Raw genomic sequence first — 19074 nt, 5'->3', positions numbered from 1 at the left:
GGTGGAGAGTGGAAGGGCCCAGGACTGAGGTCGCAGACAGTGGACCAGTTGTAGCAGGGGAGAGGGAGAGAGAAAGCAGAAGCAAAGAGGAAGGTTTTGAGGTGCTTCAGTAAAAGCAGATGTTTCTCCTCAAGATAGTGCGCGGTAGAAAACAATATGCCACATAGAACGAACAAGTACAACTGAACCCGTCTTTAAAGCCACTGTATAGTAATGAAATTGCGGTATAAACTCATCAAAAGTTACTTACATTATATTTGCATTTTCCATTGTGTCTCTGTGTAGGGCAGACCCGAAACACCACTCCTTCTTTGCCGACGTTACTTCTTCTAATGAACGTGGCTCATCGTTTCGTTTCTGAAATTTTATTCATTATCTTTTCTTAGTCTTTCAGGATGGTCCCGGCCTGTCAAGGTCAAATCACAATAGAACCTTATATTGGGTCGTGGGCCGTTCCGCCACCCGAGCAAAACATCAAAGCAGCTGACCTTCACTTTGAGCGAGCACACATTTCTAGTTAGCTGCAGTTAGTTTTAGGGACATCTTGTCTGCGTGCCTTTTTTTTATTGTCCCTATGGGTCGGCCATGTGTTTGTAATACGGAAACATTCTATAATTTTTGTAAAAATGATTTATATTACTGTTTGGTTTAATTGCAATGGGCCTGCAACATGAGGAGACTCGAGAGAACAGACAATCAAATTACAATCATTTAAACCGTGATGTGTATTTCTCAATGAGCTCTGCTTTAGGTGGACATGGAACAGAGGCAATGTTGGGTGGCAATGCAGTTGTCCCCTGCATAGGTTCGTTCACCACTCCATGTATGTGCCTATCGAGGACATCTACGATAAGTCTCTCAATAAACTCATATTGCATATCCTCAAACACTGGTTTGATCACCCATTGTTTACTTCTTTTAGTGAAGGCCTTATTGTAGCGAAGCGTCCCTAAAGTTCCGGTCGTCCTACTTTGTTGACGGCCAACATTATGGTTATGTGCCAAGACCGCTAAAAGAGTCCGATTTATCATGCCTTCCATGCCAAAATGCAATCTTTTGGGCCTGTACTTGAGGCACATATTGTGGAACACCTCCAAATCTCCTGTGTGGCAAAATTCCGTGAGTCCCCTCAAAGCTTTTGTTATAGTTTTATCAAATACAATCTTTTCAATGGCTTTGTGAGTGGGTGATGAAGGAATCAACCACTTCTTCTTCCGTGCCTCCTCTGTGGACAAATGGCCATGTTCACATTTGTGGAAATGTTCATTTGTCGACCATCGATGTACGTTGCTACAGTGCAACATTACTGACCGCCATTTTTCCAGTAGAATTTCCAACGACCCTTCACATGTTTTTGAGCTCCACCAAAGATGGTTGCTGATTGACTTGGACCACTGTGAAATACCTTGCAATTCTTTTTTTTTACCTGCAGCCGACAATTTTTTATTGATTGATTTTGCAAGATGCCAAACGTCAAATTGGTGATTTATATTTTTGTACTCTTCTCTCATTGTCTTGGCAATTGAAACGTGTCTGTCCGTGGCTATCAGGTAGATCACCATTCCCCGCGATTGTAGTTCTTGCAATGATGCTACAAAGCCAACTTTCTCCATGGCCACTGAGGATGTACTTTGTGACACCTGCACGACCACGGAACTCACAATTTTCTTACTTTCCATGTCCTGAAAGTGGTAGGTGCAGTACTTGGCTGAAAATCCTGGGCTGTCGCACTGTCCATCACCGGCTAGCCTGAAGCGTTTGCCCGCGAATGTACTTTCCATTGACATTTTTTCCATTCTCCAAGCTTCGCTGATGGCTGGAAATAGATAATCGGTTTGGTATTTGTAGAACTGACTTTTCGCAATGAAATGGATTCCCACAAACTGAAAGAAATACTGTAACTTTTTAAAACTTGAACCACTAAAAAGTGCGGCCGCTGCACAAAGTAGATTGCCTGCTGGCAGTTGCCCCAGCATGGGTTGTGCAGACCATGCGAACGGATGATATTGTGTACAGGTGGCATGTATTTTAAGGTTAGTGCCTCGAATTGCACGAGTCACATTAATCAATGGCTCCCCACATACTTCCCCACCAACCCAATGCCCACATTTCATCATCATAATAATATCCATCAAACAGCTATCGAATACAATGAATTTGGCCTCTTTCCTTATACTGTCACTCTGCATCCCAGCTGGTTCGGCCTGTAACGTTGAGGACATGTCACTCGCATGAAAGGTACAATCTCTGATATCGTCTTCCGCTATGCTGAGTGATATTGATGGTGTTTCATTGTCGTCCACTTCATTCTCTTCCATTGCAACATCTGTTCCTTGTCCGGAGATGGGAGAAAAAAACAATGTCTTCAACTTTCGCGCGCTCTTATTTTTTGCGGGTGTGGATTCTGTGAATTGATCTCCGACTGCATCCAAACTACCAGGAGGACATTCACTATCAATGGCTGGTGGTGGTATAGCTCCGTTGTCAATCACTTCATATTCTTCCCATTGGCACGATGCATCTCCAGTCTCAAGTCCCTGCCAAAAGGTTTGACAAGCAACATCTCTCGTTCGCTTCACTGTCTGTGTAGATCTAGTTCTTACACCCACTCGCAACTAGAGGACAGATTAGAAAAGGGATGTTCAGTTTAAACACAACTTACAGTATTGAACTATTGACAGTGAAAGACAACATAATATAGTGAACAGGACACTAACCTTCTTTTGCTTTCTTTTCTTTGAAACTTTCTTTCCTCGAACTTCAACATCAGGACGCTGTTGCTCCGACTCGTGTGTGCATGTCTCCACTTCCTCTCGCGCTGCAACGACTATATTTTCATGATAAGCACATCCATCACTCACTGAGGCTCCATCGACTCCCTGAAACATAGAACTTTCATTAGTATGTATAATAATATTGAAAACACAAAATGTACTTGGGGACCAATACCCATACGTACATCTCAATAGCAAAACACGAATGAACGCATTGTGTAGAACATTCAAACGACAATAGTTCACGCATTGTTGATCTAGTTAGATTGAACTGTCAAGATCCATACCTCGGGCTCCGCATAGACTTCCATTGATGATATTATTGAAGATGACGCTTCAGCAACTCCCTGAAACACAGTAATTGCATTAGTATGGTTTTCTATTTTGTTTAAAAGAACATAAACTTTCTGCAGGCGTCAACGGCTCATCTAAATAGACCTGCACAAATGATCAGTTGTCTAAAATAAATAATGGATATCTAAATATGATTCGATTTGCTCCATCGTTGGAAGTGTCACCACCCAGAGATCTGCATCAACTACTAGGGGTGATGTTCTTGTTGAAGAAGCTCCGTCAGCTCCCTGAAACATAGTACTTGCGTTAATAAAGAAGGAAGTATAGCGGATGTAATCACGTCATTTGATCTCGCATGATTGATCTGTCAGTATCCATACCTCGAAATGCATAAGAACATCAAGGGACGCTGTAACTGCGGTGCACACTTCTGCAAGCTGTTGCGCCGACCCGTAACTGCATGCTCCCCCTTCTTCTTGGAATAATGCTCCATCGACTCCCTGAAACATAGGACTTTCATTAGTAATGAACACAATATTGAAAAAAGAAGACACATAGGAGGGCGACGACAGAAGGACATACCAATGACTAAAAACGAAAGAAACATTGTGTGTAACAATCACGCTACAAGAATGCAAGATCTGATGATCTCCATCGATGGAACTGTCCGGAAACGTACCTCGAGCATCTGAGTGACATCTACGGTTGTCGTCAATGCGTTGGACTCCTCAGCATCTCCCTGAAAGACAGTACTTGCATTATTTTGGATAACAATAATTATAACTGAAAACAAAGACTAGAGGACGAGTACTGTGGTGTACCATTAGGTAAAATAATTACACGATCAATTAAAACTATTGATTTACATGCCTAAAACAAGTCAGTGTCAGAGTAGCTAAGTAAGATTACCCGATAGGCGCTTGAAGTGGCTGATGACTGCAATAACGACACGGATGGAGAATCTTCCGCCTTCATATTGAGTGGATACATAAATGGGGAAATTATTGTTAGCTAATGCTACACACTACCGCAAGGCCGAGAGACAAATACGTAAACTTGACTCACCAGTGGAGGGATGTGGACGAATAGAGTGGGAATAGCGGTTGAGAGCAATTTTCGCCTCGCTCGCGGTGTTTTCTTCTTTATTAGCAATGATGTGGAGTACATGTCTGGGCTAAAGTGCCTGCTGCAGATGCGGTATCGATCACCCCTCTTGTCCGCAAAGACTTCTAGGACTCTACTTTCTAGCTCAGAGGCTGGATATCCGCAATATCGGACCCATTCTCTTATCTGATCTATTGTCTTAGGGAAAACATGCATTATAGTATCTTCAGATTTGTTATGGGTCTTCGAAGGGCAACCGCCAATGGAACAGGCAGGCATTATGGAAAGTTCTGAAAAGTAAAGATCAACAATTCTCTATGAATACCAATGTGTTAAAACATTAAATGACACATAAAAGGTTCAATGCAAGGTCCGTTTTGGTTCTTGGAACTATACACGTTATTCACATGCGGATAAGTATTTCAATAACTTTCAAAAAATAGAAAAAGTAATTTGACTAAACTCAGAACATGTGACTAGTTCCTTGCATGTACTGTCGTGAACGAAAAGAAAACATGGATGCAATTTGATGACTACTAGCAAATAGATATAAATTAAAAAATTGGACGCAAAATGATTATGGTACATGGACTTACCTTGACGAACAAACAGTTAGATGCAGGGATCAGAGTAGTTTCTTGTCGTAGAACAGGGAGCAGTTCACAGGTTGCAAACTGACGAGTTTGCTCAAAGTGGTCACGGAAGTTCACAGAGACGAAGAGCAGATAACCAGCACCTTCACGGGTTGACTAGCAAAGCGCAAAGAAGTTCTCATTAGAAATATGAAGTGGGTTATAAAGAATTCGAAACAGGGGTGTGTTTGTGAATGAATGACGTGTATATGTCGTGGCATTATGCGGATTGCAGGGGGGCGTCCAGCGTGAGGGGGGATGCTTGGCAGGAGACACGGGGTCTGGAGGTAGACATGGGAACAACAACCCATGCTCTATAGACCACTTTGAAGTGTACATGGTCTTTGGCACCTCTTGGCCTTTATCGCTCCCTGACAGCTCCACTTGCCAGCAGCGCAAGTACCCTGGTGCGAACTGCCTTTGATAGGGCGGGGGGTGGATCGGGGCGGTGGTCGTGCAGACAAGACACAGGAAGACTTGTGAATGGAGACACACTTATGTGGATTGCAGGGGGGCGTCCATCGTGAGGGGGATGCTTGGCAGGAGACACGGGGTCTGGAGGTAGACATGGGAACAACAACCCATGCTCTATAGACCACTTTGAAGTGTACATGGTCTTTGGCACCTCTTGGCCTTTATCGCTCCCTGACAGCTCCACTTGCCAGCAGCGCAAGTACCCTGGTGCGAACTGCCTTTGATAGGGCGGGGGGTGGATCGGGGCGGTGGTCGTGCAGACAAGACACAGGAAGACTTGTGAATGGAGACACACTTATGTGGATTGCAGGGGGGCGTCCATCGTGAGGGGGATGCTTGGCAGGAGACACGGGGTCTGGAGGTAGACATGGGAACAACAACCCATGCTCTATAGACCACTTTGAAGTGTACATGGTCTTTGGCACCTCTTGGCCTTTATCGCTCCCTGACAGCTCCACTTGCCAGCAGCGCAAGTACCCTGGTGCGAACTGCCTTTGATAGGGCGGGGGGTGGATCGGGCGGTGGTCGTGCAGACAAGACCCGTTTGCCGCAGGGCCTCACCAAGGAGAGGCCATCTAACTGAATGTAAGAGGATGGCTGCAGGATCTAGGATGCTGGCCGGAGACATGTGGTGTGACAAGACAAGGCACTGGAAGGCTATTCAACGGAGACACACTAGATTCATTTAAAAAATCAAAACAACCATTGTTAAAATATATGTTGGGCTTTATTTTAGATTTTAATTAAACATAAATAATAAACATTACACATTGTAAAGTTGAGGTTGCAGCACATCGAGGGAAAATCCGCGGTATTGTCCACTGTCACTGGGGAAATGTTGTCTAATGGCAAGTACCGCACAGGCAGGTATTACTCTCCGAACGCGGTGTCCGAGCCTCCCGTGAAGCCACCAAGTGAAGCAACGATAGGCCACCAGCCTGTACCACCTGTGAAAAAAAAAGATGCAAACTGTATTAAACTGACCAAACTTTCTTATCAATGTCGATTCAGGTAACACATGTCATTTTTCTTAGAAAAAAATTCTATCTAGAAAATGCACTATATGGAACCAATTTACATGCGTTCGAATGATATGTAAATGTAATTTTATATGTGGGAGACGACCATGAAATAGTGGTGGCATCACTGACATCACAAACAGAGTATACTTACTCGTTACTCGGATTACGCGGACGAACAGTGCCACGAAGTTCGTGCATAAGCACCATCATCATCCTCAACACTGTCCGTGAGAGGCAGGCTTCCCTGAACTCTGGCAGCTCGGTGATGCATTGCGGACTTTGCTCGCCTTCCTGCAGACTTTGCTCGCTTTCCGAAATGTAGGCCAAGCACCCGGAATTTTCACGGCAGCAGCAGTTCTCCTCCTCAGTTGGCATTAGCTCGCACCGATTGCACGTGCACCAGGTGGAGACGCCGTCCATGCGACATGGTCCAGGCTCTTCATCCGTTGACTGGTCCTCCCAACTGCCGTCCGAATCCCCATCGTTTTCGCGTGCTTGCCTTTCCAGTAGTTCCTCCTCGGTGTACTCGGGCTCGTACATATACGGCATTATTGTGGCCATTGTGCGGTAAAGATAGTAAAATAATTTACAGAGATGGTACAGGTGTTCACACGGGCTACAAGCGGCGAAGGTAGCTGACCAGAGCACAGAAACGAGTCACAGAATACTCAAAGTAACACAGAGAGAGGAATGGAATCGAAAATCTGCTGCTGTGTGTTGTGAAACGGTCTGTTTATACTTATTGGGGAAAGAGGCGTCCTGCCATTTCCATGGCAACACGTCAATAGCTGAGGCGCAGCGATTGTTGACACGAGACGTGCTTGAAATGGGCAGTACGCGTCTGCTGATGTCAGGCTCAGGGGCGGGGGATTTGATTTAGTGCCGCAAAGGCAGGTGAGCCAGGTCGATGGGGCGAAATGATAGGATTGGTCCATAGGAAAGTTTCCTACGATCTACCGATTTATGCTTACAAACACATGGCCGACCCGTAGGGACAATAAAAAAAAAGTCCCGGAACTATCCTTTAATTTAACCCTGACAATTTGAATTTGGCGTATTGTATCTGCAGACACAATTATTGACCAGGTAACACCAATTTTTTGTGAAATGCCTGGGAAATTGTCTAGCTGCTTTAAGGCTCAGTTCCGCAGCCATCGACAATCTTTGTAATTTAGCCGCCCGGCACCACAGGAGGGGTCGCCGGCATGTACTATGTACTTTAAGTATGGCATTGGAAGTATGGTATATAATGATATTTGGCACAGACAAACCAGACATGCCTCCGAATTTCAGTGGCCAATCAATGGTAGTTTCGAGATCCCCCGTATTGAATACCTAGAATCGGTCTTGCTAAAAAAGAAGGCCAGACCTGCAGCATTTGATGTTTTGCAGAATTGGAAAAAAGAAGCATTGCAGCAGCTTAAAAGTAGGGATAAACATGCACGCCATCATAAGACAAATGCCGAAAAGGCGTTATTATATGATAAAGAAAAACATTCGGAGTCAGTTAGAAACATGGATAGGGCTTTCTCACTAGGTATCCAGAAAATGTATCCCTCTAAAGATTTCCATGTTTCCGAAGAATTTATTGAAAAATTGTTAAACGAACGCAGGCCTGGTGCCTCCGCGCCACCTCCGTATGATCCTCTCCCGGGTACTCTGCCCATTCCTGCTGTTCTTCCTGCTGTTATTCCTGTTCCCCCTGTGCAACCTATTGTTCCCATTCCTCTAGTTGTTGTTCCTCCACCTATCGCACCACCCCTTTCTCCTACGCCGATCGTTGTACCCCATTGAATTTGCCCGCACCTTTGCTCCCGAGTGGTTCTGTATTGACTGAAGTTGATCGGGGTGCGGGGTCGAAGATTGTCACTCGAAATACTGTTTCTACAGGCAAGAAACAGGAATTATTTGCATGGGCTAAGCACTGTATGGAGAAAGGTGATCAAGTTAACGTTTTTTCCACATTATCATATATGGACAATTTTCCCAAGAAAAATGTTTTTATCGAAGGTTTGGGGACTCATTTATGTGTAATGTGGGGTAGATTACAAAATTCGGATATCCCGCAAGGGATGAGGGATCTAAATACTTTAGCGCTTTCGAAGGACACAGAGGAGAAAGTACAAGGTCATGTTGAGAGATTGTTTGAGTATAGGAGGGACTTCGAAAGATTACGAGATGAGGATGAGGAAGACGACAGTATGTATGTACAGAAACGGTTCCTTCCGTGTCGTAGATCGGCACCTGAGGAAGTACGAATTTGTACCAAAGATGCGATTCGATGGATCTCGGATTCATCGGTACCACCAGATGAAGTATATGACACATATAGTCAGTATACAGTAGAAATGCAGAAGAAGGTGATTCAGGTAATGGTACAGTACCTACAAGATGAATGTGTAAGGAAGAAGGTTAGTTGTCCTATAGAATTATTGGGTATTTGTAAGAGGGCTTTTTAGCCTGCACTTCTTCAGCTGCCTTAGCGCTCGACCTGGCTCTATTGCTTAGTAAGCGGTCAGAGTTACCTACATCTCAGTTGCCTATGAGAGAGTTTCCTCCGATATTTGTCCCTAAGGTTGAGATTCCCGCTAACGCTGGGACTGGTGCACCCGCTGTGAACATCCCTGCACACTATGTATCGCAATTTGTTCACGTCCCGTTTTCACGACAGGAAGTGAACACTATTAGACAATCAATTCCCGATATCAGAAAAAAAACCAACAGAGTTTTACAAAGGGATAGAGTCCGTTTTGCAGTCCTCTGTGTTCACCTTAAGTGATATTGACTTGCTATTCCCTGTACTCCTACCTGTAGATTTATGGAAGCAGGTTCGAACAATAGACGATGTGCCAGGGTTAGGAGATACGTGGGCTAACATGACTAGGTTTGATGGGGAAAGACCAGCGGTGAAAAACCACCTCAGGTAATACTTACTTTGCCTGATAGAATTGTCGCAAAATTGAAAACCATAATTCCTGAGAAAACAATTATTTGGGACAAGCTTACGGCCTGTGTTCAAGGAAAAACTGAAGGTGCCACTGAATTCTTTAATAGATTCGAACAGTTATTCTCAGACTTCAGTGGACAGGACTTGGGTACAGAGTCTGGGAAAAGGTTGTTTGTGGACAAATTTGTACGTGGGTTGTTGCCCGACATCCAGTCACAGATTATGTCCTTTGAGAGCGCTTGGCAGGCGAAGTCCCAATCTGAAGTTTTGCACATGGCTCAGTATTATGAGAACCGTGTGAATAATGAAAAAGAGAAAATAGAGAAGAGGAAAGAAGATTTGAAGACTAAAGTATTGTTACAACAAATTGTTAGAAATCCCAGAGGAGGTACGTCACAGACCAGAGGTCAGTATGTCCCAAAAGGAAACGCTCCTTTGGGTTCTGTGAATATTAATCAATGTGCCTATTGCCGCCAGGAAGGTAATTGGCGAGCACAGTGCCCTGTCCTTCGCTGGAGGTCGAGCAATGCCTTCAGGGGGCCCTATTAGAGGTCAGTTTTCGCAAGATCCTCAGCAACCTTTTCCACAGGAAAATCAGACTTCGAGTGTGGACACGAGAAACATATTTGATCACCCTTCTGCTGCCTACCTTTCTGAAGAGCTTCCTTCTGATGACATTTTGTTTTGTTAGGACTGCCCGGAGCAGGGTTTGGAACCTTCACCTATTCCCGTTAATCAGAAAGGTCCCTACGTTGAATTGTTAGTGGGGAATAGGAAACATCAGTTTTTGATAGACACTGGAGCACAGAAGTGCTCCATTGATCATTCCCGGGTTCCAAACATTCCACTGTCAGGGCAAACAAATGTTTCTGTAGGGTTTTCTGGTATACCAATTGTCTGTCCAGTTTCTTCGCCGGTGTCTGTTTCTTTGGGTCCCTTTACGGACCATTGCCCTTTCCTTCTGACTTCGAACTGTGGAGAGAATTTGCTGGGGTTAAATTTGTTAAAGAAACTGAATGCAGTAATTCATTGTTCCTCTGATGGAGTACGACTGACGGTTTCACCACAGCAACTTCCCAGTTCCCAGTTTCCAGTTTTCGACCATTGCCTCCTGAGCTTAGTGTTGTCCCGGAATGTTTATGGGCGGTTGACGACAATGATGTCGGGGTACTACAGATTGAGCCCGTTAAAATAGTTTTGAAACATGGAGTTAAATTACCATGCATTCCGCAGTATAAAATATCAGTTGAGGGCGAGCGTGCTTTGAAGTGCATTGTCTCCGATTTTGTGCACCAAGGGGTGATTGAGGAGATTGCAGGTAGTTTATGTAACAGCCCGATTTTACCTGTATACAAGAAAGGCGACAATGCAATCCCATAACGTTTTATAATTGATCTTCGTGCTATTAACAAAGTTGTCGCCCCGCAATTTCCAATTGTGCCTGATGTAACAACAATACTAACAATGATCCCTGCTACAGCTACGTATTTTAGTGTTGTGGACCTAAAGAATGCTTTATTTAGTATTCCTATACACAAGGAGAGTAGATATTTGTTTGCGTTCACCTTGGGGGGACGTTCATTCACATTTACTCGGGCACCTCAAGGGTATACTGAAAGTCCAAGCATTTATAGTAGAGCTTTGAAAGAGCAGCTTGACACCCTTGAATTGCCATCTACTTGTACACTACTTCAGTATGTCGATGATTTGCTTTTGGCTGCAGTTTCTGAAAGTGCTTGTAAAGAAGGCACTGTATTGTTACTTATTCATCTGGCTGAAAAAGGTCATAAAGCTTCGCTCAAGAAATTTCAATATTGTTGCCAGGAGGTCGCCTATTCAGGTTACCTCCTGTCAAAGGAGGGGAGAAGATTGACACCTGAAAGAATAAAACACATTTCTGGCATGTCTGTTCCAAATACGCAGAAGGAAGTCAGAGCCTTAATAGGTATGGCTCCTTACTGTAGGTTGTGGATCCCAAACTTTTCACTAGTGATAAAACCGATGTTGGCTTTGACGAAGAAGGGCATTTCTCTGCCACTGCCATGGAAATCGGAACATCAACGATCATTTGAGCTTCTCAAAACCACATTATGCTCTGCACCGGTTCTGGGTACTCCAAATTATGACAAGGCCTTTGTGTTGTTTGTGCATGAATGTGATGGATTTGCTTTGGCTGTGTTAACGCAGGAACATGGAGGGAAGAATAGGCCGTGCAGCTACTACTCCTCCGCCCTTGATCCTGTCGCATGCGCTTTGCCGAGATGTTTGCGAGCTGTCGCTGCTGCTGGCGCGTCCGTAAAACAGAGTGAGGGAATGGTTCTAGGCCATGATTTAATTTTGATGGTACCTCACTCTGTAGATGTCCTATTGAATAAGACTCAAACGCAACACCTCACCTCTGCACGGCTCAGAAGGTATGAATTAATTCTGTTTGCCCCTCAAATTCAAATTAAGAGGTGTTGTGTTCTTAATCCGGCTGAACTTCTACCTTTCCTGCAAAATACTGTTTGCGGTGACGAAGAATTACATGACTGCCTGTATACCACTGAGCAGGAAACGAAGGTCAGGATAGACCTTATAGATACTCCTTTGGACAATGCAGAAGGGGGGCTGTTTTGTGATGGCTCCTGCTTCAAACTTCCAGATGGTACATCTACAGCTGCTTACGCAGTTACTACGTTGAGTACGGTTGTTGAAACTAAGAGAATTCTGCATAACTCCGTGCAGGCCGCAGAGATTATAGCGTTGACCCGAGCTTGTGAACTCTCCGAAGGGCGTATAGTAAACATATATACTGATAGCCAGTACGCCTTTGGGGTGGCTCACAACTTCGGGAGGCTCTGGTCGGAAAGAGGGTTCCTAACCTCACATGGGACCAAGATTCAGCACGGTCCCCTGATAGTGCAATTGCTCTCGGAACTCTCAATCCCTAGGCAGTTAGCGATCATGAAATGTGCAGCACATCGTAAGGTCATAGATGATGTGGGAAAAGGGAACGCTTTTGCTGACCAGATAGCCAGGCAAACGGCCACAAACCTTAACGCAGACATGTATGCTCTAAGGGAAACAAAAGATGCTTTTGTAATGGATGAATGTATTGGGTCTGTGCGAGATATTCAAACTGATGCCACAATAGAAGAGTCTAAAAGGTGGGCCGAAGGAATGGGGAAACTGGATGATGATGGGTGTTGGGTGGATACATCTGACGGAAAATGGTTGCTCCCTGATTCATATGTGCTGGCAATGGTTACGATGGCACACGGTCCTACGCATGTGTGTGCTCAGCAGATCACGAAAATGTTAGAACAAGTATGGGTGAATGATAAAATTTCGAAGATTGCACAGCGCCATGTTCAGAATTGTATGATTTGCTTACAACACAATGTGGGGAAGGGGACAGTAACTCCAAGGGGAAGCTTCGGGCCCCCTTCTTTCACCTTCGAGGTCATCCACTTTGATTTTATTGAGATGGAACGGTGTAACAATCTAAAATATGTTATTGTGATTATTTGTGCTTTTAGTAAATGGGTCGAGGCTTTCCCCGTTAAAGATGCTACTGCCATGACCACTGCAAAGACTATGATAAAAGAATTCTTTCCACGATTTGGGCTTCCGAGGGTAATTTGGTCGTACAATGGTCCCCATTTTGTTGCAGCGGTAATTTTACAGATATGCACAGCGTTACACATTGAAAAACTATTTCACTCAGCTAGGCATCCTCAAAGTGCTGGGTTGGTAGAGAGACATAACGGCATATTAAAGAATAAACTTGCAAAAACATGTGCCGACACCAAACTGAAATGGCCAGATGCCTTACCTATTGTATTGTTAGCCATGCGAACCACACCTCAAACTAAGACTGGGATCTCCCCCTTTTAGGTAGTGATGGGGAGACCTGCTAATATTTGGGATCTTCCGAGGCCTAAAACATTGAGGGAGGTTGACAATGTATTGCTTGTAGACTACTGCAACCAGTTGATTAAAAATCTGTATTTCATTTATCATCAGGTCCAGTCAGCTTTACCTGTACGGTTTACGGGCCCAGGACACGATATTCAGCCTGGAAGTTGGGTCCTAGTGAAGGCCTACGAAAGGTCTTCCTGTCTCGCTCCTCGCTGGAGGGGACCCTACCAGGTGCTGTTGGTCACCCAGAAAGCAGTGCGGGAGGCTGGAAAAAAACATTGGATCCACGCAACGCATGTCAAGAAACTTCCTCACCCGATGCCACACTTTACAGAAGAAGCAGAACCCCTTGCTGATGCTACAATCTCTGATCCTGGAATAGCAAACAGCACTGTGAGTGTGTCGGAGAATTTCTCTGAGCCCGTGGAGCTTGGGGAACAGTCCATTTCGTCTCCGCACTCTTTGGAAAAGTCACTTCCGGAAAACATTTTTTCAAGTTCTGCGACTTCCGTCGCCTCCGATACGTCGCTTCCCTCAGGAAGTGACATCGCCTTGTTTCCGGATCAAACAGTTCTGGGTACCACCAGGTACAACCTTCGACGAAGAAAATAGAACTACGGCACGGGTCTTTTCTGTAAATTTGGAAAGAAGAAGTGATCGAAAGTTTTCTCTTGTAAAAGAAAGTTCCTTTCAAACAAAAGGAAAAAAAAGGGATTCTGCTGGCTAGGGTTGGGAAGGACTAAGAAGTCGCGCGACCGTAGTGTCACCAGCAACGAACATTGGGGTCGTCGATTGAGAAACTACGATGCCTGCCACCTCCACCGCTGCTCCCCACACTGGACTTGTAAATAAAAGTTTGACCAACTCGGACAACGAGCAATGGGCCTGGGCCCCGAAAACGTATTGCTGTGTTGTGTTAATAATAATTGGAATTTGTGTAATTACTGCTGTGGGACTTTGGTACTTCGAAGAAATTTACCCTCTAAAACCTCTACTGCTAATTGAGATTGTACCTACTGCTTTGACTCCCTCTGTACACCTCCACACCTTGTCACCTAGAGACTCCCAGCATAGACAAAAGTATCATAATAACACTTTAATGATAGTAATGAATGCAACGCATGCCATTTTTAATAAGAGTAATTGCTGGATTTGCACCCATTTACCGCAACATGGAAACAAGGGGCTAGGATGGTATATTCACCCTTTACCCTTAACGACTGCTTGCTATGCTTCTCTTAGAGCACTATTCTTTGGCCGTTGGAATGATAGCATCTCAGGGAACTTTGATGGAAGGAACTAATTTAAATGATTTTGAGAAACGTGAATTGACTCCCCTGGGATGCTCGCTTTTTGCAAATAGAAGTAGACCTAATGTTGCTTCTATTAGGCCATCTGATAAACTATCTCTTCCTTTCCAAACTCTAATTTCCTTTAAAATGGCTCCGATAGGCAATAAGGACGCTGTGCCCCCTTCCTACTCTATTAATCATAGCCCCGATTCAGTCCTCTTTTGTGTACAAAGAAATGGCACTCGGCCAATGGGAGATTTTGAAGGTTGTGTGAACATTGTAAATTTGACTGGGGAGAACAGGCCTCTGTATGTAGGGGGGCCTGTTTATTTCGTTTGTGGTAGTTCAGCATTTCCCTGGTTGCCCAAGGATTGGCAGGGAACCTGTTATTTAGGAATCCTGTTACCTGGGGTATTTGTAGCTAGTACATTGGAAGTTTCTAAGGCTCGCCCACGGCGGACGAGGATGGGGATACCCCTGGGCAAGTATTGGGAGATATAGCGAAATCAGTTGTGCCATTTTGGGGACAGATAGCAAACTCTGAAAATATTAGGGGACTAACAAGAGTACTGGAGAGAACAATCAACCGGATCACGGATATACTCTACAATATGACACTAGAACAAAAGTCAATAAGATTGGTAGCACTCCAAAATCGGATGGCATTAGATGTCATTCTGGCAGAACGTGGTGGAGTATGCAAATTAGTGGGGTCCGCTTGCTGTGTTTTCGTACCAGACTCCTCACCGACAATTTTTAAAGCAATATAGAACTTCCACATCCTTAGTTCTGAGGTGCATGTTCCTGTGGGAGATTGGAATATTAGCGCCTGGTTCTGGGATTCTCTACGATCCTGGGGTTGGAAGGTGCTTTCTGTTATCTTGGTTATTTTGGAAATCCTGCTATTCCTTTGTTGCTGTTTCCAATGTCTACCTAGTATATGTGCAATGTTAGGGGGGTGTTGTGCTCAAGCGGTGAGCACAGTAGGGCATAAAATGTACGCCCCAGATACAGCATCTAAAGAGTTTGTGTTACAAGAGGTTCTGATGAACGACCTAATGGCTATAGACATTACAGATAATGATTCAGGATGTATAGACGACAATGCATGGAGTTATTTACAAAAGTATTAGAAGTGATATTACTTGGCATAGGCCAAAAGGAGGGTTTGTCGGAATTGAAACAATATTATGCCTCCTATTGCAGCAATTGTATGTGTATTGGCCTACGCCAAGTTGTCTAAAACATCATATTTGAACAAACTCCGTGGCAAGGTTTTGACCTTAGAGAAAGTAATGTAAGTCGCCATCTTGGATTAAGCCGCCATTTTAGGTTCTCTTGTAATATGGAAGTCACCCTGAACATCAAAATGGAGGCCGAATGACATTCTGAGTAAGATTCTGGCCGTTGTGACCTCTGCACACACGAATAATTAATATGCCTACAGGCCACTTGTCGGGGTCGCAAACTGAGACCTTGTCCTATTGTTGACCTATGTGTAAATGTACAACTATATCAGCGAAACTAATCAAAATGCATATATTATAGGATTGACCTGGCTAGGAACCCATAGGCCCGATCCCTAGAATGGTTAACCCGCAAGGGGGTTGGCCAAGGGCTGGATAAAGAGTATAAAAAGCCCAAGTATTCCAATGTACGGTCTCTCTCACTAATGCATCGAACCTTCATCGAAGTTCGTTACGTTACTCTGAGAGCCGAATAGCTATCCGTTTGTCAATTGACTTTGGTAACTGTTGTAGCTTTTAAATAAATCACTTGTATGTTCTTTGTAACCTGTGTTGGTGTGTTTCTTTTGGGCTTCCCGGCCTCATATTATTTTTCTGTTTCCACAAAGAGACAGTCACTGGCATGTCCAAAGAAAACCTACTTCTGCCCCTAACATTAATGTAATACTATACCAGCAAGTAATGTCTTTACTTCAAATAAACAGTGATCTTGGTGTTCTCAGTAAACAGAAAAGTCTCCAGGCTTGCTAGTAATAAATGCAAAAACAATGTTCCAAAATAGCAATTTACAAAACTAAGAGTTTGCTCCATTCCCCAATGGTTATTATCCTTCCAAGAAAATGGGTACCACAGAAATAATGATCTCTTGTATCTCTTTTATTACCCGTCTTTGAATTCCCCTCACTTGGCATACTCCTCCACCAAGTATAGGTTTTCACTTTAACAACTCCACAGTCTTTGTTCCCCTGGTTTCCAATCTTCAAGGAGAGAGCGAGTCCCAGAATCTCAAAAGTTGTTCTTATAAAAATGTCTCTTACAGTGGGTCCTAGATCCTTCTGGCTTTAGACTGTGCTTTCTGATTTGGGTGTGGGTCCCAGACTTGTACAGACTCCCTACCTCTTGGTTCACTCTCGTGCCAAGTATGCAACTTCAGAGTTCCAGACCCTATGTTTCTTGTTTATTTATATTGGTGCAAAGTCTCTGACATGAACAGGTTTGCTGCCCCTTAGTTCACTGTTCTGTCAAGTTTGCAACTTTATTGCAGTTAATTTTGGTTCCCATACTCTTCTCTTCCAGCTTTTATATTCACTCTTGAGCTTTGCCAGACCTGCAACACATTCTGGTAAACCTGCGTACCTGTTTTCTCTCTGTGAATTGATAGCAGTGTTTCCCCAGCTCCTGTGTTGCTCGTCGAGGCTCCGGCAGCTCCCTAGTTTATGTTGCGGTCTGCAGAGGTTCCGCAGGCATCTATTTTTCTCTGGTTGCTTTTCCTGCCTTGCAAGTGGCTCTGTCATGCACTCACCCCTTTGGAGGACCTCGGAAAGATGGAGAATGCAGCACCATTAGAATGTTGCACTGTTTTTGTCCACTTTTCTTTGCAACCGGTCTAGTTTTTTCCAACATGGCCACCGCCGGGAGCTCTTAGTCATCCCACTTCCGACGGCTGCCACGTTGCAACTGTGTGTGGTTTTTTTCTGCTTTCTTGTATGCGCTCCAAGGTTTTCCTCTGGGGCATTTTGCTGCCTTTCAGGATTTTGTCTTCAGCCTATGGCCCTCCGCTACCTCTGCCTCACTTTCTTTTCATTTCCTACCTCTCCTTTCATTTTCGCTTTCGCTATCCGTCCGTGTCCGCTCTGTCTCTTTCCATGTTTGCAGGCTCTCTCTTTCTCTCTGCCGATACTCTTCCCTTATCTCTTGATCCGCTTTGCGGTTCCATCTTGCTACCTGTTCCGTTTTCCTCTTACCTGTGGCTTGCTCTGCCCCTTTCCACTGTCCGGTCTTCGGACCTGCTCTCTCTGTTGGTTTTTGTGCTCGCTGCCTCACAGCCATCTCTCATCGCTGTGACTACATACTTACATACTACATACTACATACATACATACATACTACATATTACATACTTGTCATCCTTCGCCGGAGACACTTCTTCCCACGGATTTGACTGGCACTACACCTGCATTGGAATTTTCACCTGACTGTTGACCTCTGGACCGTCCTAGAGTATTTTTTGCCACAAGGCTTTTTTCCCCTTCTCGGGTGTCGCGGGACCCAGGCCATCGCTTGTCTGGCTTCATACAGACCACTGTGGCATTGTCCCGCATCAGACCCTACCTCTACAAAAAGAAAACAAATATCAAGGGCAAAGGAAGAAAGGAACTGAACGTTCAGCTCTCCATTACCTCAGGTGAGGATTCCGAGTCAAGCATTGAGACTGAAGGTGAGCTTGATAGCTTACAACAATGGCAACGGCTGAACAAATTCAAGAGTTGGTTGTTGCGGTTCAAGCATTGAACCTTGAGGTACAAAACATGAAAGCAGAATATACAGTGTTATGCCAGATGGTGTCTAACCGGGACCCACATTCAACTGACTTGCCCTCTATGTCGCTCTCTTCTGTGAAGTTTGATGGGTCACAAAACGTCTTAATGAATTCCTAGAAGCCTGCATGGTACATTTCGCCTTCAGGCCTACGTTATACGCTTCAGGCGTGAATAAGCTGGGGTTCATGATTTTCAATCTGATCGGCAATGGCCTGGCTTGGGCGACACTTTTAGTGACCAGCAACAACCAGATGTTAAGGGACTTTGACTCCTTTTTGGCACTTTTGAATCTGACGTTTGAATGACCCGAAGTTACATTTGTGGCTTGCAAATACTTGCTGGACATCTCCCAGGGACGGATGGATCTGTTGTCCTATATTACACTGTTTAAACGTTTGGCCACTGAAGCTGGCTGGCCAGAGCAAGCTCAATTTTCATTATTCCGAAGAGGACTTAAAGATAAGTTGACCAGGATTCCGCGCCCCTCCTCTTTTTCGGAATTACTTTCCACAATCTTGCAGATGGAATTTTGACTGTGGCGTTATCCCGCAGTAGACCTACCTCTACAAAAAAGAAAGCAAACATCCAGGGCAAAGGAAGAAAGGAACCGAAGGTTCAGCTCTCCCCTACCTCAGGTGAGGATTCTGAGTGCAACATTGAGACTGAAGGTGAGCTTGACAGGCTCGCAGTTGCCATGGTCACCCAGAGGTAAGCAACAACCTTGACTGTCCTCCTAGCTCAGACTTTCATCTGGTTTTCCTTCCACTTACTTAATGGCTTTCCACTCGGCTTCTCTCTGCCCGCTCAGTATAGCCGACACAGTGCTTCTCCTCAAAGGATCAATC

This window comes from Ambystoma mexicanum, chromosome 3p (assembly GCF_040938575.1).
Source record: "Ambystoma mexicanum isolate Mex_15411 chromosome 3p, UKY_AmexF1_1, whole genome shotgun sequence".
NCBI classification, from domain to species: domain Eukaryota; kingdom Metazoa; phylum Chordata; class Amphibia; order Caudata; family Ambystomatidae; genus Ambystoma; species Ambystoma mexicanum.
The sequence above is the reverse complement of the archived record's forward strand: the minus strand, read 5'-3'. Positions refer to the sequence as shown.